Raw genomic sequence first — 23607 nt, forward strand, 5'->3', positions numbered from 1 at the left:
TATGGAATTTAAAAAATGAAGCAAAAATCTCCATAAATATGTGTTCATAGACAATAAGAAAAGATAATATCTGATGTTAATAACACAGTGGGGGTATGAAGAGGTACAACTTTGCATTCAGTTGAAATATAGTTGTTATATACTGTCATAACATTAAGATGATTTATGAAGTCTTTATTTCTCAAGATGATTACCAGAAAAACCTGTAGAATGTAAGCAAAAACAAATGAGAAAGAAATTGAATCATGTCACTACAAAATCAACAAACAAAAATAAAGCAGTAAGAGAAAAAATGATAAATAATACATCTACAAGAAACACAGAAGACAATTACAAATAATAAAGTAACTTCATTAACTGCAGTAATTACTTCAAATATAAAAAGTTAAATACCTTAAAGAAAATTAATAAATAATTTAATGGATTAAGAACAAAGAAGATCCAGCAATGTGTTCTCTACAAGAGTCAGTTCAGCTCTAAGGACTCAAATAAGTTGAAAGTAACAGTATAAAGAAAATATATTTTATGCAAAGAGTAGCTACATTTGGAGGGCCATGGTCATAATTATATTAAAGAAAATATATTTTAAATCAAAAATGTGAACAAGAGACAGATTGGTATTATATTTTTGTTTTTGTTTTTGTTTTTGGAGACAGAGTCTCATTCTGTCACCAGGCTGGAGTGCAGTGGCACGATCTCGGCTCACTACAACCTCCGCCTCCGTGATTCAAGCGATTCTCCTGCCTCAACTCCCCGAGTAGCTGGACTACAGGCACGCGCCACCACACCCAGCTCACTTTTGAACTTTTTAGTAGGGATGGGGTTTCACCTTGTTGGCCAGGATGGTCTCGATCTCTGGACATCAAGATTCACCCGCCTCGGCCTCCCAAAGTGCTGGGACTACAGGCGTGAGCCACTGCGCCCGGCCGAGACAGATTGGTATTAAGTAATGGTGAAATGGATTAATTTTCAAGGAATCTATAACAATAATTTATAAATCATATATATATAAATTGAAAAATCTGCAAAAATATACCATTGGGATTTTGACAAAAATTACATTAAAATTTTATATTACTATAAGTAGCACTGATATCTTTCTTTCTTTTTTTTTTTTTTTTGGAGACACAGTTTCTGTCCCCGTGCTGGAGGGCAGTAGCACGATCTCGTGATCAGCTCACTTCAACCTCTTCCTCCCAGGTTCAACTGATTCTCGTCTTTCAAATATGTAAAACAAATATTGACAGAAGTCAAGCAAGAAACATATAGCAACACAACAATGGTGGACTTCAAGACTCCACTTTCAATAATGACTAGAATAGTCAGATGTAATAACAGTAAGAAAGCCAAACCTGAACGTTATAGACCTAACCAGCATTTACAGAACTCTCCAATTGAAAGGAGCAGAATCTGCAATATTCTCAATCACACATGGTATATTCTGTTAGGATACATGTCTTACTAAATTTAAGAAAACTGAAGTCATACAATGTAAATGAAACTAGAATTCAAAAGCAAGAAAATGTGGCAAATACGTAAATAGGAGGAAATTAAGCAAAATCTTTCATGTAGTCTTGCTCAAGTGTCAGGTGATTTAATATTGTTAAGATGTCACAGCCGGCGCGTGGCTCATGCCTGTAATCCCAGGACTTTGGGAGGCCAAAGTGGGTGGATCACTTGAGATCAGAAGTTTGAGACTAGCCTGGTGAATATGGCAAAACCCTATGTCTACTAAAAATACAAAAGTTAGCTAGACGTGATGGTGCATGACTGTAATCCCAGGTACTCTGGTGGCTGACACTGGAGAATTGCTTGAACCTGGGATGCGGAGCCTGCAGTGAACACAGCTCACACCCCTGCCCTTCAGCCTGAGTGACTCACTAAAACTCCATCTCCAAAAAAAAAAAAAAAAAAAAAAGAATTTTTTCAGTACTACTCATCATGATATAAAAATGTAATGTAATTTTTGTCAAAATCCCAATGGTATGGTTTTTTTGCAGAATATTTGAGTATAATTCTAAAAGTTGTTTAGGAAGTGTGACTAGCCAAACACCCTTTAAAAAGGACAAAGAGTTATTACATTTTCTGATTTAAAATCATGATACAAAGCTACAAAAACAAAAACAATATGGTATTGCCACAAAAACAGATACATAGATGATGAAACAGAATAGAAATCCCAGAAATAAACCCTTGCATACATGATAAAATAATCTTCCATAAGATTTCCATGACTACACAATACAAAAATAAGGATATCTTTAACAAAGAATTTTCAAAATTGAATATTTACAGAGAAAAAATAAAGTTGGATGCTTCCTTTGTATCATCTATAAAAAGAAAAGTTTTTTTAATGGATTCAATACTTAACATAAAAACTAATAAAATTGTTAGAAGTAAACATAGGTGAAAAGTTTATGATATAAGTCTTAAAACTCTTTCCTTAAGTTTGACATCAAATTCATAAGCAACAAGGAAAAGAACAACGACAAAAAAAGGGACTACTTTAAGCTTCAACTATTCTACACATCAAATAAAACATTTAGTGGCATACAAATGTCACCTAATAAGTGGGTGAAAGCTGGGCATGGTGGCCCATGCCTGTAATTCTAGAACTTTAGGAGGCCAAGGCAGAATGATCTGTTGAGGCCAAAAGTTGGAGACTACCCATGAAAACATAGCAAGACCCTGCCTTGTATAGGGTTATATATGTGCATACATACATACATATAAGAAAAAAGAGTAAAAATACTTTCTAATCATATATTTGGTCGGTGTTAATTTTCAAAATATACAAACTCCTAAAACTCAACAGCAAAAAATGTTAATAACTTGATTTAGAAAGGCAAATGTTTGAAATGACCTTTCTCCAAAGAAGACATAGAAATGACTAAGCATTTAAAAGGATACTCCACATCTCTCTTCTAGAAAAATGCAAAGCAAAGTCACAATAATCTATCACCTCAAACCTGTTTTTAAAATGGTACGAAAGCTCTTCAAAAAAATTAAAATGAGATTATTATATAATCCAGCAAACCCCATTCTGGCTGTGTATTTAAAATATACAACACATGATCTGGGAGGGATATTTGCACACCCAAATTTATTGCAGCATTACTAACACAAGCCAAAAGGCAGAAACAACCCAGATGTCCCTTGACCAATGAACAGATTAATAACAAGTGGCACATACACAAAGTGGAATATTATTCAGTCTTTAAAAAGTCATATTATGTGATAATTCTTCAGAATATCATGTTAACTGATATAAGACAGGAACAAAGTGACAGTCTATGATTCCATTCATAACCAGGTATCCTAAGTAGAAAAACTCATAGGAAAAAAAAGTTAGAATGGTGTTTGTCAAGGACTGAAGAGATGGTGAAATGAGCAGTTGTCTTAAAAGACATTTAATTTTAGTTTTGCAAGACATAGAAATACTACAGATCTTTTGCATAACTATGTGAATGTACTTAACACTAACCAAATATATACTTAAAAAGAATAAAGATGGTAAATTTTACTTTATGTGTTTCTACCACAATCACAATTTTTAAAAGAAAAAATATGGAGTTATAAAGCTTTCCAAAAGTTAAATTTTGTTCACAAAAGATTTTCTCTCACACAAAGGAAGTATAGATTTATAAATAAACACTTTGTAAAATTAAGACTATTTCATTGACTATTCATCCACACAAGATAAGCTAACCACTGAAAATCAGCCAAAAAGTATGGAAGATAGGCCATGAGCAAAGTTGGGGACATATTTATACAGACAAACAAACACATATATAATTTAATTTTGAAAACGTATTACCGATTTATATTTTAACTAAACCCAACATTAGTTTCCTAAGTGAAATTTGGTTTTCAATTTGGGCAAATGGAGACGTTTCTGGGTTTAAATGGATTCTTTCTTCTCCGTTTCTTGATATGGACCTGTGCTGGGGATTGGTCAGCTGTTCAAGTGCAATGCACTCACTTTTGGTTCTGTGCCAGGATTAAACCTACGATATTTCACATTTCATATATAAACCCCAATGAAGTGTTTCTAGGAGATGGCTACCCCATAACCTATGTTTTGCCAAATGTTTACTATGAGTTTCACCACCATCCTCTTGAACATGGTATTGTAACTAAAACTCTTCAGGAAATTCTACTTAAAACTAAAATCACATATATCTCAAGAAACTCCTTTCTGATTTGAAATGCCTCTGTCATGTATTAGCTGAAATCAGCATCCTCTTTCAAAGAAAGTAGAAAGGACAGGTGAGGATACTGATAGTGTTACTGCATGGGAGACAAGGGTGAGGATACACATGGCAGATGGAAACATGGAAGTTATTTCTACAGCACTATCTTGTAAGAGTCTGACTGCTATGCTCCCTTGTGTATCAAACTATGTACCTTTTACGTATTGCAAGAGAAGAAAGTGCGCTGTTTACCTTGACATTGAGAGCCAATTTGGAATCTCTGTCGTGATTGCTTAGGACTGAGGATTTAATGTGCTATTTTGTGGAAATCTTAGAAGCAGAAATGGTTTTACCTTGACATTGAGAGCCAATTTGGAATCTCTGTCGTGATTGCTTAGGACTGAGGATTTAATGTGCTATTTTGTGGAAATCTTAGAAGCAGAAATGGGTTTACCTTGACATCGAGAGCCAATTTGGAATCTCTGTCGTGATTGCTTAGGATTGAGGATTTAATGTGCTATTTTGTGGAAATCTTAGAAGCAGAAATGGGTTTACCTTGACATTGAGAGCCAATTTGGAATCTCTGTCATGATTGCTTAAGACTGAGGATTGAATGTGCTATTTTGTGGAAATCTTGGAAGCAGAAATGGGATTTAATGATCTCAACTATCATCCATCTGAAATATCTAATGCGATTTTAAATAAAATGGCCTGATGCTTCCACTGTCCCCTTTTTAAACCAGGAGCTGCCGTTGCTTTTAACATTAAGAAGTTGAATCTGTGAATAGTTTGTACTATTAAAATATTTTTAAAAATCCACATTGACTTGAAGTGTACAGGCAGAGTTGGAAATTATAACATCCAAAATTATAATACATGCGTAAAACCCAAAATAAAATCAACTGCTGCCCTGGAACCTATTCTAAATAATCAAGACAGTAATATGGAGTTGTAAAGAAAAATAAGAAAAATATTTACTCATAAAATCTTGCATGCGAAGATTTTTTTTTTATTTTTTTGAGGCACAGTCTCGCTCTGTCACTCAGGCTGAAGTGCACTGGTGAGATGTCGGCTCATTTCAACCTCCACCTCCTGAGTTCAAACCATTCTCCTGCCTCAGCCTTCAATGAGATTACAAGCACCTGCCGCCACACCAGGCTACGCTGCATGTAAACTTGCTATATCGTTTATAAAAATATTTTTTAGATAAATGAAATATTCTACTGTCACGGTGCATTCATGAAGTTCGGGTATCTTGAATCATTGGCATGTCGTGTATGACAGTAACATTCTACAGAAAATACACTATAACCATTAATAAAAGGCTCTAATAAGAGAATTTTATTGCATAAGAATTGAAAAGACACCATAAATAATTTCCATCATATTTTTAATATACTGATGCTATTCTTACACAAAGTAAAAAGGCTGGGTAAGTTGTGTTCATGCACACCTGTAATTCCAGCACTTTGGGAGGCGGAGGTAGCAGATTGCTTAAGTGCAAGAGTTCACAACATGTCTGGGCAGCATAGGGAGACCCTGTCTCTACAAATAATAATACTAATAAACAGCCAAGTGTGCTAATACACATTTGTGGTCCCAGCTACTCAGGAGGCTGAGGCAGGAGAACTGCCTGAGCCTGAGTGGTCAAGGCTAGAGGGAGCTGTGATTGTGCATCACCTTCTAGCCTAGGTGACACAGTGAGACCCTGTTTAAAAAAAAAAAAAACTAACAATTAGCCAGGAGTAATGGCATGCACCTGTACTCCCAGCTACTTCAGAAGCTGAAGTTAGAAAATCATTTGATCCTGAGAGTTTGAGTCTGCTGTGAGCCCTAATTCAGCTACTGAACTCCAGTCTGGGTGACAGAGCAAGGCCTTGTCATAAATAGATAGATAGATAGACAGATAGATAGATAGATAGAATACAGCTGGAGAAAGAGTAAATTTTTAAAAATGTAGTATGATGTAATTTTTAAAATAAACTTTATGTGTATCACTTAGAAATTTATAGAACAGGCCGGGCGCGGTGGCTCACACCTGTAATCCCAGCACTCTGGGAAGACGAAGTGGGCAGATCAGGGGGCTGGATATCGAGACCAAGACCATCCTGTCTAACACGGTGAAACCCTGTCTCTACTAAAAATACAAAAAATTAGCCGGGCATGGTGGCGGGCACCTCTAGTCCCAGCTACTCTGGAGGCTGAGGCAGGAGAATGGCGTGAAACTGGGAGGCAGAGCTTGCAGTGAGCAGAGATCTTGCCACTCCACTCCAGCCTGGGTGAGAGAGAGAGACTCTGTCTCAAAAAAAAAAAAAAAAAAAAGAAAGAAATTTATACAACTTAGCTAGAAAAATAAAAAACAACCTCTTAACAGTTTTTTCAAATAAAAAAAAAAGTGAGTTTGAGGAGAAGGGAATAAAGGGGACTTTCAGTTTATTACGTTTCTATATTTTGAGTCAAGGTCTCACTTTGTTGCCCACATGGAAGCGCAGTGGTGTGATTACAGCTCACTGCAAACTTGGCCTCCCAGGCTCAAACAATCCTCCCACCTCAGCCTCCCTAGTAGTTGGGAATACAGGTGTACATCACCACAACTGGTTAATTTTTGTAGTTTTGTAGAGAGAGGATTTTACCAGTTGCCCACACTGGTCTTGAGCTTCTGGGCTCAAGCAATTCACCTGCCTTGGGCTCCCAAAGTGCTGGGATTGAGTCACTAGGCCAACCAAGGTTTTTGTTTTGTTTTGTTTTTGAGATGGAGTCTCACTCTGTTGCCCAGGCTAGAGTGCAGGGCACGATCTTGGCTCACAGCACCATTCTCCTCCTGGGTTCAAGTGACTCTCCTGCCTCAGCCTTGTGGGTAGCTGGGATTACAGACACCCACCACGGAGACCAGTTAATTTTTGTATTTTTTAGTAGAGACTGGGTTCCACCATGTCAGCTAGGCTGGTCTGAAATTCCTGACCTCATGATTCACACACCTCGGCCTCACAAAGTGCTGAGATTACAGGCATGAGTCACTGCTCCCGGCCACCAGCCGACACTTTTACTTTATAAAGATATTTATGATGTATTCTTTCTTTTTACAGTATGTATTGCATTTATAATTGGAGATACATAAAAAGGCGACTGTCACAGTTTGACAGCAAGGCAGTAATATTATCTTCATCAATATTTGCACTTCATTCGCAGGAATCTGTAAGAGAAAGCCCAGACAAAACTTTAAGGCAAAGACATTACACTTGTAAAAAGTGAGAGGACTATTTTTTTATAATAACCAATATTCCAAGTGAGGATTGGTCAGGATCTACCACTGCTCCATCTTACTTGATAACTCTCACACCTGCCAGGGTAAGAAGGAGCACAGAGAAGGACAAATGCCAGTGAGTTTTCTCTCCCACTAAGGACCTGTTTGTCAAGTTTCCTACCATCAAGTAGAAGATGTACTAAAAATAAAACATGTACCCTTGCAGATGCTAGAAGAGAGGCACAAAATAGAAAAGGAGGTAAGCCCACACACTGTGGAGGCAGAGATCTAAATTAAGTTAAAAATGTACCAGAAAGTTGTGTAAAGTTAATAAAATTACTCAAAATCTTGTAACATTAGTTTCCTCACCTGTAAAATGGGGATCATGTGCCTACTTCATAAGTTGTTTTGACAGTTAAATTCACAAAGATATTGAATAGAGCCTGCTATGGCAAGTGTTCACATTAACAAAGTAGTATCAAACTTCAAAATGTGGGAAAGGTATTTTGAATAAAGTCAATGATGCCAAGGACAAAATGCCCAGCTGCATAATCAATCCCAGCCACATTACACTGAGGAGATCTACAGGTAACTATTCTTCCACAAATTCCATTAGAGAGGAAGAGTGTGGAGTCTGACAACATGACACAAATGGGACAAGTGTACAGTGACTTAGGTAGTGGGGGGTGGAATCCGTACATATTCTCTGAATTGCAGTTACACAGTGAGTTCCCAGGAAACAAATGGAATAGAAAAGGCAACACAAAGAGTACTACCATAAATGGGGTGAGCATAGCAGGTTCACAACCACAAATTTAAGCAGGAGATTCAAATCACAAGGAGCATCTAGATCTGTGAACAGCAGCTGTGGTGGCATCAGGTTCAACTTTCTGAGACCATCGCTGTGGGCAGAGTCTTTGCAGGCACATACTCAGCAGCAGTGCATCTGAACACGGATCTCAAGGCTCTTCTCTTCATTAATTATTAAGATGATAGGTGATGGATACCCTCACGTTACAACATCCCCACTAACGCTGTGGACAAGTGAATTCAGAAACCTCCACCTAAATACACAGTGAAGAGTAGGATGAGAATACTGCAGGATAGGTTAGGAATGCAGGCATTCGACCCCATACAGTCTATTTAAAATAAGAGAAGGGCCCTAGTATTGTGCTGTGGTCTCCCTATATATAATTCTTTATTTTTCCAATTTCATAAAGGCTATACAGTTTTTCTTTCTTTCTTTACAAATGTGCTGATGAACCCATGTGTAATTAATCCTGAAGGGGTTAATTCCTCATAAAGTACAGTAACATGATTCAATTGCTATGATAAGGTTTTTCAGGTTTTTTTAATAGTGTCCCATACTCATTAATCACAAGTGAAAATTATAAGAACATGTAATTTGAACAAAGTATTCTTTTCACATAGAGTAATACACAGGTTTGTACAGATTAGATGCATCATGAAAGTTGGTAACATCTGAGAACAAAAGGAACCATCCTGAGGACATAAGGAACTTAGGGACGTCGATTATTAAGAGGCTACATGCAAGTGGAACTTCTGGGTTTTCATTGTCTAGACAGAAAAATTGAACGGATAAGCCCCAGCATATTAAGGTACATCCCCAACGGCTGTGGGTGATCAACTTTCCATCCAAAGCAGAGATGTAAAACATGAATGACTTCAAATTATGCCCAAGTGCTCTGCACCTTGAAAGTCATCCCCACAAAGCTGGAGCACCACCTGTTCCCGAGGGATCAGGTCACCAACTGTGTTTTTGAGACACTCATCAGTCAGGACTCAGTTGAGGTGAGGCTGGTGATTTCAACTGTAAAATACCTAAACCATCATCTTTAGGTAGATTCTTATGCCTGGGAATTGTGGTTTTCTCTTCTCCTGTTAGCAGATCCCGGGTAACCCAATAAATACCCTCTCTCACGCGTCAACTTCTATATCACAAGAAAGGCGCTGTAGAGGGTGACATTTTCACGAAGGAGCCACAGCCCGCATCACCCCCTGAGAGCTCTGAAGTTGCGCACGAGTGGGCCACGCAGCAGGTGGATGTCTCAGTTCACATAGAGGTTAGCACAGCAGGCGTCTCCCTGGGCTGGAAAAGGCGCGATGCTATGGCAACCCCCCGTGGGTGTATATGTGAGAGGACACCGAGATGTGCAGCGGGCTGTGCAATGAGGACCAGACCCCACCGATTTGCGGAAGGGAGGTGCACTTTGCAGCGTCACACCGTCCTCACCGCCCAGCCTAAACCTGCCCCTCAAGTCCTTCTCCGGACTCCCTTGACGAGGGGGTGGCACAGAATCAGCATGTGGCATCGCTTCGGAAAGGACGAGGTCCACACCGCCCTGTCCCTCCCTCCAGGGCTGCGCACCACGGGGGAGGACAGACAGCGCATGCTGGGATTGTAGTTCGCAGGTCGGCGATCAATGGGCTGGAAACCGTTAAGAAACCATAACTCCCAGCACTCCTAGCTAGGGACGCGCCTCCCTATCCTTCGCTTCCGCACTACACACCATCCCCAAACCCAGCGCATGCTGGGATTGTAGTCCGTTAGTCCCGCGACCAACGGGCTGGAAATACTTAAAGTACTATTACTCCCAGGATGCCGTGCGAGGTACCCGCCGTCCCGATCTTTCCTCTAGGGCTGCGCAGCGCCCCCAAGCCCAACGCATGCTGGGATTGTAGTCAGGTAACCCTGAGACCAATGGACTGGAAACTGTTAAGAGACCATAACTCCCAGCACGCCTGGCTAAGGACGCACCTCCCTATCCTTCCCTCCAGTGCTACACACCGCCTCAAAGCCTGGTGCCTGCTGGGATTGTAGTCCGCAGACCGGGGGCCAATCGCTGGAAACCGTTAAGAGACCATAACTCCCAGCATGCCTGGCCAGGGACGCGCCTCTCTGTCCTTCCCTCCAGCGTTACACACCGCCCCAATCCCGGTGCATGCTGGGATTGTAGTTCGGTAGCCTTGCGATCAACCTGCTGGAAACCATTTAAGGACTATGACTCCCAGGATGCCTTGCGAGGGACCCACCCTGTTGACCCTACCTCCAGGGCTGGGCACCGCCCCTAAGCCCAGCGCATGCTGGGATTATAGTCCGACTGCCCCGACCGAAAGCCTGGGAGTGTATCTGAGACTACAGTTCCAACACTACGGGGAAAATTTCATCTCCTCCTGGGAAAATTTCATCTCCTCCTCCGCCCCTCCATGTCTCCAGTGCAATTCCGCCCTGCTGAGGGGAGCCTATCTGTTCCCAAACTTCTCCTGCCTGCGAGGAGACAACGTGGCCAGGGCAGGTGGTCTCACTTGTAATTGTGACACAGTCTCCCCACGTGCCAGTTGCACGACTATTTGTGCCTGAAGTTTGATTTCTCTCTGACAAGACAGAGCCCGGGAGCCTACGACAGCCTGCCCAACTTTGCCATAACGCTTGCTCTCGGGAAGCTGGGTGCGCCCAGACCATTGCAGGCCCCCCCCCCTCAGCCCCGACCCTTCTCCTCACCCCTCCACTGCCACGCACCTTTCGACATGCTGGAAAGTCATCTACCTTTAATAACAGTCATCTTTGCAAAAAAAAAAAAAAAAGAAAAAACTCTGAGAATAACTTATCTTCCATTCTATTTACTATTTATTTCCATAGTATCCATAAATAGTAGCAGTTAGAAATCATAGCAAGTCAAGCAAAAGCCCTGCCTTGCTTGTTTCATAAACCACGATATGGCCTTAGTGTGGTTTTATTTGTACTTTGTTTTGTATTTGTTGACCTTTCGGATATAAATATTTAGGTATTTGGACAGTTTTTGGAAGTATTACGCTATAAGTTGTTGATTTACTTTTGTTCCCTGTTTAATTTTTTTTGTCTCTCCGGTCTCCTCAGACTCAGTCATTCCACAGGTCTCGAGAGCTCTGTTCATTTCCTTTAAACTTTTTGTACTTTTTTTTTTCCAGACTGGATAATTTCTATTGTTTTGTCTTCTGTTTTAAATCTGTGGATAAACTCAAAAGATTTTTTTCATTTCCTTATCTATTAGTTTTTTTATATATAAGTTCATTTCTCTGCTGAAGTTCCACATCTGTTTGTTTATGAAGAGAATATTTTCTTTTTTCCCCATGAACATATTCATAAAAACTGCCTTCAAATTCTTGTCTGCTGATTGCAACATCCTGGGATAGCTTCTACTGCCTGCTTTTGATATTGTATATGGATTACATTTTCACGTTTCTTTACATGTCTTATGAATTTTAAAATTCTGTACTAGAAACTATAAATGATAATTATAGAATAGAAACTCTGGATTTTGTTGTTTTACCTTGAAGACTTGTTTTATAAACAGGGTTCATTGGGCTAGTGTCAAACCAATGCTTATCTCCGCTACAGTGAGCATAGCTGAAATCTTCATTCAGCTGTTAAACACACATATCATATATGTATTACGCATAGGCGTTTTTCTATAATAATATATTTTATTCAAGTTTCATCATTGTTATTTGTGGGAGTTCAACAAGCTACTCCACAGTTAGTGGAAGTCAGAACCTCAGATTTATTTGATTGTAGTATTTTATATGAATAAAATTATATAGTATGTATACTTGTACACCTATTTTCTTTCTTTCCTTTTCTGTCTTCTATCTTCTTTCTTTCTTTCCTTCCTTCTTTCTTTCTTTGTCTCTTCTTTTTTCTTTCTTTCTTTTCCCCAGGTTGGTGTGCAGTGGCATGATCTCACTGCAACCTCTGCCTACCAGGCTTAAGATATCCTTCCACTTCAGCCTTTTGAGTCACTGGGACTGCAGCCTTGCACCCCCATGCCCGGCTAATTGTTTTGTATTTTTGGTAGAGACAGGGTTTCACCATGTTGTCCAAGCTGGCACGTCTACTTTCTTTTATGCAACATTACATTTGTGATATTCACCCACCAGTTGCAAATAGCTATAGTCTGTTCATTTTAGAAAGTACTTTTTACATTTTAGTAAAATATAAAAATACATAAAATTAACCATTTTAGTAATTTTTTTGTGTGCCGTTTAAAGAAATTAAATACATTCACATTGTTTTGCAACCATTGTCCACGTTCATAAGGAACTTTTTTTCAATATTTTAAAACTGAAACTCTGTACCCAGTAAACAACATTCCCCTCCCATTGCCCTTTGTGTAGTCCCTGGGAACTACTCTTCTACTTTGTGTTTCTATGAAGTTAAATGCTCTAAATATCTCATATGAGTGGAAACATACAATATAGCAAAAAAATCATGAGAAAGAATAATATATACTATATAACGTATGTTTATCCATTTAAAGAAAAATGCTAGCAGAGATCAGGTCATGGTGATTATAGAGAGAGGTAGGTAACCGTGAAAAGGGGATTGGGTTCATTAAATTTACGACGTGATGCCTCAAGTCCCAGAGCAATGAGCTTTCTGCTCCAGTCGCAGGGCTGGTCAATGGTGTGGCTGGGACACTATTCGAGCTGCCTAACTTCCAGAGCCCATGCTTAGTACAAACTTCAATGAGCCAGGAAAGCAATTACAACAACAGGCACTTAATGGCTCTGAGATTTTATCACAGCCTGTTCTTCATGGATGGCAGCTTCAGAGAAGAGTGACAGCTGTGAGGTTCCAGAAGCCACACCTCAGGTCCCCAAGTTCCTCCCCAGCAGCTGGAGACCAGGTGCAACAGGACCTGATGCCAGCCAGGGAACTATGGCCAAAGGCTGTGTGAGGCTGGCAGCAGAAAGGCTCCCCTCCTACCCTCTGCTCATCTGCTAGGTCTTTGCCTTTTATTCTGATTGTGCTGCTCCAGGCTTGGAACCAAGCCAGAAATTCCTCTAGAGTCTGAAGTTGATGATTTTTTCCAGCTATCTGGAACCCCTGCATCTCCTGCAGGACTTTAATCTTCTGGAGACAGAGGGAAACACAGAATGCTGACAGGGCCTGGGTGAAAGACTTTGTAGGGGCCTTATAAAAGAAGAAGGGAGCAGGGCTGGTCTCTGGGGTGTTTCTTTTAAGGGGCTGTCACCTCTCCTCCAATAACATGCAGCCCTAACTTGTTCTCAGAGTTGAATGTAAATGGCACTTCCTCTAGGAACTTGTCATCAACTCCACTCCCCTGACTGCACCCTGCATTAGGATAGGTCTCCTCCTTCTCTGTGTATTACTCCCTTTCAATAAATCTTAGATGCGGAAGACGGGACCAGGGAATGTCCTGCCCAGGCTGATTTCTGATTTCCACCTCTACCCTCCCGCAAAGTGAGGACTTCAGCTACTGCTCACCTTTCTGTTTTTCTGGGTTTTGATCACAGTTCTCTGGAAGACAGAAAGCCAAAGACCATCAGAAATGTCCGCTGGTCCATGAGTAGCCCCCATTTCCAGCGCTTCCCAAGCTTCACCACCACCAGAGCCGCCAGGGCCAGGGAATGTGCACAAAAGAGGCCTTGCAGATCGGCAGCCTCACCACTCAGGGAGCGGGGCTGATGGCTGCTGTGGAGCCTCCATCACTCATGAGTAAAATATCCTGTTTACGGGGTGGGGAGGGCTGTGAGGCCCTCGCAAGACATTTTGGCAAGGACTAAGATCTAGGAGCTCAGTTCAAGACTCTCTTTTCCCAGGCATCAGGATCCTGGTCTCTGACCTGTCTGCTCCAGGCTCACTCACATCCACACACTTCTTCATGGCAATGTCCAGCATCACCAGGTCAGTGAGGAAAGTCCCCGGAGAGGGCACGACACCTGCACCATCAGAATGGTAGTGGTGAGGAGCACCTGCTCTCAGGTGCCCACCCAAGTCCTGTCCCCTGAAATCTTATAAACCCCTGCCTCCTGGCCCCCTCTACCTAGGTTACCCACTTGGAGTAGCTGAGAACCCTCAGCTGCCTTTTCCCAATTCTCTATGTCTTCCCATTAGCTGGCCTCTATAGCCACCAACCTCACCGTAATTACATCCTTGGTGGGATTTTAACAATCCACACGGTCATGCGGTCCCTGGCTCCACCTGTTTTAAAAGCCAAATGGAGCCCAGCTCTCCCAGGCCTTGCTCTGGTCTGTCTAATGAAGGTGTTTTAGGCAGTGCAGCCACAGGAGGAAAGGGCTGGAGTAGAAAGGCCCTCTGCATTTTTGATTCGGAGGTCTCCAGCTGGGAGAAATAAGTTCTGTTCTCTGAAACCCTCCTTCCCCACCACAGGCACATTCACCTTTTGCTGTCACAGCCTCATCTGGGCTCTCTGGGGCTCCACTACAGGGCAGACAACTTGTAGGTCTCCACCTGCTAGGATGAGGGACAAAGTCAATGAAAATATGCTTCTTTCAGTTATGCCTCAGCCACACTAACCTTGGACACGGATAAGTGGCCTGAATCAGCTTGTCCAATGCTCTGACCACCTCCAGTGAGCTCTGACTCTAGACTCACTCTCAGGTCGAACACTCCTTGGATGTGTCATTTTGGGCATGCAGTCGGGTTTCCCTGAGCTGTTTCCTCAACTGGAAAGTGTGGTGGGAACTAACTACCTCACAAGGCCTCTTAACACCTCGGTTTCATGTGGCTGTCATGATTGCTGTCACCATCATCCCTCTCAGGATGAGCCAGACACAAGCACCCTCAGATTCTCTTTCTCCCTGAGCCCCATCATCGCCTTGTGTGGCCTGCCCAACAGGCTCATCATTCCTACATTTTCCACATAAGAAAACAGATGCCCAAAGGGGCAATGACATGCCAAGGACCCCACAAGAGAGGCCAACTCCTCCCTCAGCCTGGAGGGACTGTCCCAGCTGTCTTCACTCAACACCTCAGCATCACCACTGACCAACATTCCATCCTCTAAACTCTATGAGTGACAATATTTCCAGCCAGGCCCTGTGGCGGTGGACATGGTTCTGAGAATTGGGAATCTAATGTGGAGGAAAAGTTAAATATTTAATATGAACTCAATTGAACATGGGCACAAACAATGGTCACCAAGTCCTGGAACAGTTTGCATGAGCCCCTTGAGGTGTTCATCCAGCGCTGTTTCAGAGAAATCTTTCAATCCATTCCTATACATTAATGATTGAAAAAACAACAGACAATTGCAAAAACAAGTTGATCTTTTGTGTTCCTTGAGCCCAGTTGTGAAGGGCACCTTTAACTGCACCTCATGCCAAACAACTCATTACAAAAAGAGTTAGGGTCCCAGACTGTGCCGAAGTTTCATGAGCCCTCTCTTCATCTGTACATGGACACATGGCCGACTCTGGATCCCAGGTTGTTGCTTCCCAGTCTGGTAATGAGTCCTCCATAGTCTGGTGAGTGTAAATATACATATATATGTATATTTATATACAAACATATTTATATACATATGTATATTTATATACAAATATATTTATATACATATATGTATATTTATATACATATGTACATATATATATATTTTCTTTCTCTCCTTCCCATTGCAATTTGCTTATTATATTATTTGCTTTTCATGTCTGTATTGCCTTACACTTGGGATAAAGGCTCTTTATCCTTAAAACTATTGTGGGTGCCTTTTCTTTTCCCCTCGTGCATTTCCCTCACAGGAGACCAAGTGATGGAATCTCGAAGTGACCTCACTTCCTTAGTTACAGACTCAAAGAAAGTTTAGAACACTGGTAACCTGGATCCCTCGTTCTAGAGACAGCCTTGTATTTACTAAGGAGACTCTGAAGGCAGCAAGATGTTCTCCTGCTATATCTTGAATTTCTGAGGCTCTCATCTCAGGAAGGCTTGAACTGAGAGCCTTTTTTTATGATGGAGACATTGCTCATTCCTCACCGCTGGCTCTTCTGGCCATATGGAAGGGGTTACCCATAGATAACACAAGGCCACCCATGGCAGGCCTACCCAGGCCAGGCCTCACCTTTGATATCATCGCGACAGCCACACACCCCTCCTCATCACCATGTCTTGTGGGAAAGAAAGAGATAATGGGTCCATTCTTGACAGGAGCAGACTTCCAGGTTTTGGGAGGCTAAAAGCCTGTCAAATTTATACCGCAGGTTACTGATGGCAGGAGGGGAACATGAGTGCTGGGTGTCACCTTTGTCTGTTCAGACGTTTATTCTAAGGCTTCAAGCTGTCATATTGTTTTCTCCCTGGCTGGAGGTCTACACAAATGCGCCTATGTGCCTGATCCGGGGAGTAGATTTTCTAACTGGAATTTCCCCTGTGGGGAAAGCCAGGATGCCATTGATGCCGCTTGGCCAGTCTTCCAGGCACTCTCTTTGCAGAACTCTATGCAGGAGATCCCTGAGGAGCTGTTTGATGAGTGCAACTACTCCATCTCATTGAACAAAAGGCAGGCGCACCATGCCGACAACCATGGCCCGTGCTGGTCTGGAGGCAAGTTGGGCACAGAGAGCTCTCCAAATGGAAAAGACCAGGGAAGCCCAGGACCCTGACCCAAATGTGAGGATTCCCCAGAAACTGTTTTAGGGCTTTCTCAATTAAGGACCCACAGTTCCTTCCTAGAGGAATCTGGCCTCCATTAATCCATAATGGCAACTTAGATGCACAGTCACCGGTCATAAGTTTGCAGGAATGTCAAAAGAAACACTTTTGTGTTGGTTTTACTTTACATTAGGTTGTGAGTATCTTTTCATGTTGCTATTATTTTTATTGTTATATCTACCCACCTCAGATATTTCCTGTAGCAGGCAGCTTCGCTGCCTTGCCAGACCTTGTCTAAGTCTTATAATTTCACAGTCTTACTAGAGAGAGGTTTTACCCAAAAAGTGGGAGTTATGCAAAAGGGTCTTAGGTGACTCTGTACATGGGTCTCACAGGGCCCACCTCTATATCTCCATCAGGACAGGAGCTGCGCCTTCATATGTCTTCATAAGATTCCATAAGTGGGGCCTTTCCCTCAGTAATTTAGCGTTTTAATACTGGTGGAGACCGACATAATAAATTCTATTTCCATTTCAGCCATGCTACTGGGAATACATTTTTTTTCTTTTTTTGAGACGGAGTCTCGCTCTGTTGCCCAGGTTGGAGTGCAGTGGCGCAGTCTCGGCTCACTGCACTCTGCCTCCTGGGTTCACGCCATTCTCCTGCTTCAGCCTCCTGAGTAGCTGGGACTACAGGAGCCTGTCACCATGCCCAGCTAATTTTGTGTGTGTGTGCGTGTTTATTTTTTAGTAGAGACAGAGTTTCACCGTGTTGCTAGGATGGTCTCGATCTCCTGACCTCGTGATCCACTCGCCTCGGCCTCCCAAATTGCTGGGATTACAGGTGTAAGCCACATGCGCCCGACCGCTACACGGAACATCTTATCTGTGTCATAATAGGCTGTAATGGTTTGCTATGACTTCCATAATACAGTACCACAGGCTGAAGTTCTTTAACAACAGAAATTGAATTTCTCACAATTCTGGAAGTTAGAAATCCAACCTCAAGCTACTGGCTGGGTGGTTTCTCTGAGGTCTCCATCTTTGGCTTGTAGATGATCATCTTCTATCTCTGTGTTCACAAGATCTTCTCTTCTGCTTTTCCATCCTTCCCGTCTCTTCTAATAAGGGCTCCAGTCATCTGGAATTAGGATGCCCCCCAATTGATTCACTTAAACTTACCTACATTTGCAGAGGCTATATGTTCAAATATAGTCACGTTCTGAGGCACTAGGTGTTAGGACATGAACATATAATTTTTAAGAAGGGAATGCAATCTAGCTCACAACATTTATTAATCCCTTGTAGATTATACTCTACCAGGAAAATGATTACTCAGTGAAAGAGTAGGAAAGTGTAAAGTTTTAATAGGTAAAGCTGGAATATATTCCAAAAGGGTTGTGAAAGGTATACTGCAAATAGTAATTTCTGAATTTATCTGCTTTTATGTATCCAGACCCCCTTGGATGTTAACATTCTTTTAATTTTTTTGTCAATCTGCTATCTATGTGGCAAAAAATTATTTTTCTATTTCAGTTTTTCAACTGATATATTTGAGTTACCTTTCAGTTGGTTTATACCTATTTGGGTTTTCTGTTCCCTCAGTTAACCTGCTCAATTCCTTGGCCCTCTGAGGGGTTTTTCTCACCTTGGAGTCCCTGAGCACTGAAACTTTTGCCAGGTGTGGGGTTGCTGTAGTTGTTTCTCAAGACTCCTTTTAAGGTTTCAAAAGACCCAGTTAAGTTGCTTTAAGTCAAAAGAGTTGTCTTAGGGTATCTTGTCCTGTGCCCTGTCTCTAAAATAGAAAGAAAGTGAGGCTTCCCCATGCCCTTTCCTCCATATCAGGGACAGACATAGAGCCTCAGGTAGCTTAAAGGGAATTTCATGCAACCCTCACTGTGGAAGATTCTCATTCTTACTTGTGTTTTTCTGAGCAGCCATTTGACATCACAAAGCCTTGTTTTCTCTTTTGTAGACTGAGAATTTTTTTTGAGAATTCTCTCGGATAATGCTCTTCATAAAGATTATTAATACAAGTGGGTGCTGTTGTCTTATGGCTGATATGATATCGTGAAGGCCTTGAATGTATTCATGGATTAATTAATCTCTACCTCCACATTAAATTTAATATCAGAGGCCTAAAACCTTTTTCACCATAAACACCCATGTCTTCCACATGCCCAAGTCTCTGAAGGATGGAGATTTCCTGGTCTGAGCTCCACATCCCAAGCCTCTGGTGTTTCATGGTCTTGCCATGAAAGGTCTTGTCCCCTCCCCAGGAGGAAATGAGCCTATTCTGAACCTAGAGGTGTGAATGATGCCAATGCGCCAAACCAGGCACAATGGATAAGCTGATGAACTCCCTGACAGCAGCCTTCCAGGGTCAAACTCTCTTCTTCTTTATCATTTTTCTCAACTTTTACCAGGACTTCCCCACCACTGTATAGTTCCTGGACCAGCTGTCTAGTAGTAGAGCCTACGTCTTCTCCAAGGCACAGTGGTGACTCTGCCAGCTACTAACTGTGTCTTAGGATACCAGTGCATCTTTATCAGCCTCAATTTGCATCTCTATAGAGACTTGTAAAATGAACCTCTGTTCTGTATGAGAGACGTGCAAGGGGAGAAGAAAACACACACAAAAAAACCTTTAAGGGTAAACAAGCTTTATCTCACGTAAATGGCAGTGCAGCTATAATAAGCAAATTGCAATGGGAAGGGGAGAAGGGAATCATATATACATATTTACGTTCACCAGACTGCAGAGGATTCATTACCAGACCGGGAAGCAATAGCCTCGACTCCAGAGTAGGTCACCCGTCCGTGTACAGACAAGAAGAGGTCTTATGAAATTTCGGCGTGGCCTACAGCCCTAGCTCTTTTTGTAATGAGTTGTTTGGCATGAGGCCCAGCCAGGAGGGCTCTTCACAACTGGGCTCAAGGAACATGAAAAAGTTAACTTGTTTTTGCAATTGTCTGTTGTTTTTCAGTAACTAACATATAGGAATAGATTGAAATAGATATTTCTCCAAAACAGTCCTGGACGAATGCTTCAAGGGGCTCATGTAACCTGTTCTAGGACTTAGTGACCATTGCTTTTGCCCATGTTCAATTGAATTGAAATTTAATATTTAACTTTCCCCCACAACCTTATACGGGTTTTGTGGGAAATGAATGGCATAAAACATGAAAAGTGGATCCCTAATGCTTGGTTTTGTGGAAAGGCTGCTGGGGCATCCTCTGATTGTTCTTATTTATTACTTTTTTCTCTTTTTTCTCTTCTTTCACCTCAGAAGGTCTTTCATGTCACAATCACTCATGTCCCTCTACCGTTGGAAAAGCATATAGAAAACAAACCTGTTCTTACATTTGTAAAGGGCACTTGAGCTTCCTGTTAGCTGGACTTTGTCTTTGAAACATAGAGATCCTGTGAGAAAGGGGCACCAGGCACACTCAGACATAGCTAAAGAGGTTGTATTTAGGGCTTATTTATTCATCACATATATAAAATGCACTTTTCCAGACACTTGGCATAATTCAGTGAAGACAGCAGATGACAGTTCCTGGGCTACAATTTACTTTAGGGAATCAGACACTCAGAGTGGACATCATAAACAGGTCATGTTCACAGAACTTGAGATCTGATGTTCTCATGCTCTCCTCTAGGAATGGATGCACCTCTCAGCTTCTGATCAGAACGACAGACCCAGGATCACGCATAACATTTAAATAGACGAAGAAATCTTTTTCCCAAAGGGTAACATCACCTTATGATAAAAACTCTCAACAAATTAGGTGTAAAATAAATTCATTCAAAGCATTAAAGGCCAAGTATTACAAATGATTAGCTAGGCGGGCAGATCTGCCATAAGGCAAGGGCATCCGCTTCCCTAGATACATATCCAGGGACACAGAGAATGAGCAGATCCAGGGTTGTTCTTCACCTGGGGTCCTCTTCAGGTCGGTTTCAAGAGGACAAGACTGGTGTTCTGCATCCACCTCTGTGGAGAGCTGGAAGTAAAATGAGCTATGCTCCACCTCAGCCTAATGTAGACAATGGCTACAGAAAAGACTGTTTTCTTCCTCATAACTAGGGGTGCTCGAAGTGGGTAACCTCGATTGTTTCACATACTCATAAGTGTCGGCCATCCTTGGTTCTTCATTGGTGAATTAAGACCCTTTGCTCTGAGACTCTGAAAAATGCTTCTACTCCCTGGAGGCCCTTCAAATCAGAGAGAGGCATGGCCACTCCAGAGGCATTTTGGGTAGATAAAGATGGGATAGAGCTAAATGTGCCAGAGCACTGGACCCTGAATCTGAAGTCACGGGAAAATGCCAGTTCCTGTTGGGTTTTTGAGCTCCTCATTTGAAAGTCGTATTAAATAATTTCCCTGGATAAGGGGAAGGTGCCTCATGAGTAGATAGCACACCACAAATGGCGGAGGAAAAGACAGGGCAATGGAGGATTCCAAGGTCACTCATTGCTCTTGGAGCCTTCACATTCTGCTACTTTGTCCCCTGGAACTCTAAACAGTCAGTGTCTTGAGGACACAAAACAATGGTACCTGATTTGTTCCATAATGTTCCTGCCTGGGGCCGCAGTCTTAGTGATGGCCTTGAGGTGGTTACAGCCTGCTGTGTTTCTGGTGCCTATTGAGCTTTGGTGAAGCAGCTGGAGCAGGTAAGAGTCACACACCTCGTGTTATTATCAACGATTTCCACAATGCCCACTTAGCCAATCTTTATTCCCTTGCACTTACCCTTTGCCGGCTACCTTGGTGGGCCCAACATGTGGCACAGAAAATGGTTACATCATGCCTGCATGCCCCTCCGAGGACAGAACAGTCTGAAGACAGCTCGACAAAAGCACTAAAGCAAGTATATATGAAAGAAAAGAGTAAGGACTATTATATAAAGTAGAATGTTGAGAAGAAGAGCTGCAAAGTCATTGCATAGGGGGACCCAGAGACCTCACTGAGGTGATCTTTAATCCATGATGAGAATGACAACAGGGAGGCATCTCTGCACAAGAATGTGTCAGCAAGAAGCCACCCTTGTTGAAGAGTCTTACAGGTGTGAGTTTGGCAGAGATTAGAAACGGACCAATTTGGTACACACAGCCTGAGGAAGAGGTAAGCAGAGGCATGGAGATTCCTGGGGCTTGGGATATGAGGCTACATATCTGCTCCTTTCTGACAACATTGCCCTAAAACTTAACACATTTCAATAGTATATACTTTCTCACAATTTGTGTCGACCAGAATCTGGACACAGTTTAGTTTGCTGCCTCTGCCTTCAGGTCTCTTATGAGATTGGGGCTGTGGTCCCAACAGAAGGTGGACCGAGAAAGCATCAGCCTTTAAGCTCATGCTTGTGAAAATTGGCAGGGTTAAGTGTAGACTGAGAGCATGACTTTACTTCTGTCTACTGGCCTGAGCACTCCCTCAGTTCTTTGTTATGTGCGTCTGTACCTAGAGCATCTCATAGCATTGGAGCTTGCTTCCTGCGTTTGAGGAATACAATTGAGAGACAGAATTAGGCAAACAGGTTCACACAAAAAGAGACAGAAAGAAAGGGAAAGACTGAGGAAGCAAACAGGAAAAACCCAGTAGGAGGAATAATGACAGCTTTAAAAAAAAATCTTGAGAGTTACAATAATTTGTATTAAAATTGTAACCCCCAGTGTAATGCTATAAGGAGATAGGTTGTAATTAACTCCTGAGGTAGGGGCCGTCATGATTGAGATTACTGGCTTTACACAAGAAAACCCAGAGGGAAGTCTGTCTCCTTCTACCAAATGAGAATAAAATTTGATGTGTGCAGTCAGAAATTCAGAAGAGTCATCACCAGAGCTCAACCACGCAGATACGCTGATCTCAAATTTCCAACCTCTAGAAGTGTGAGAAATTAAATCCTGTTGTCTACAAGCAGTCTAGTTCATGGTTCTTTGGTATAGCAGCCTGAACTAATACAAAAGTCATACACTATTCTGTATTCCATTCGACAGAAGCTGAATTTCTGCCTCCAAACTGTTAAAAAAAAAAAAAAAGACTTTAAAAATTGGATATTTAGAATGAAAGATAAGAAACAGCTTGTTAAAACACTTAAATTTCCTCTGCTTATAAGATTTTAAAAAGTTTGCTGAAATAGGCTGGAATCAGTATGTCCAACTGAAGTCCATGGAGAATGAGTTTGCTGATGTTAGAGCCCAAATTTCCAATGCATATTTTGTACTAACTCTCCCTGAATATTCATGTAACCTGTGAGGAAGCAAGAGGAGATGACTGTGCATGTCTCATGACTTTGCATATTACTACTTTCCTTCCAGCAATCCCCTCCTAATCTAGACCTCACTTCTTAAGCATTTTTTAATCAACACCTTAAAGCCTGTATAAGAAAACCGATTTGAGCTGGGCTTCTATCTCCTGTTGGCCAACTTACAACAAAATGCCATTTTTCTCAAAACCCAAGTGCCATACTACTGGCATCAAGCTGTAGGCCATTTTTTTCAATAACAAACTGAGTCATTAACCACCTAGTGCTGGGAAAGTTTGTGAAGGCTTTCCCCAACACAGGTGAGATAAAGCACATGGATATAATTCTGTACATAATAAGAAGGCCCTAGAAAGTTTAATGCCTGTATTAGTCCATTCTCATACTGCAATGATGGAATATCTGAGACAGGGTAATTTATGAAGAAAAGAGGTTTAATTGACTCACAGTTCCACAAGATTGGGTGGGGGAGGCTCAGAAAACTTC

Source organism: Pongo pygmaeus, chromosome 14 (genome assembly GCF_028885625.2).
Source record: "Pongo pygmaeus isolate AG05252 chromosome 14, NHGRI_mPonPyg2-v2.0_pri, whole genome shotgun sequence".
NCBI lineage: Eukaryota > Metazoa > Chordata > Mammalia > Primates > Hominidae > Pongo > Pongo pygmaeus.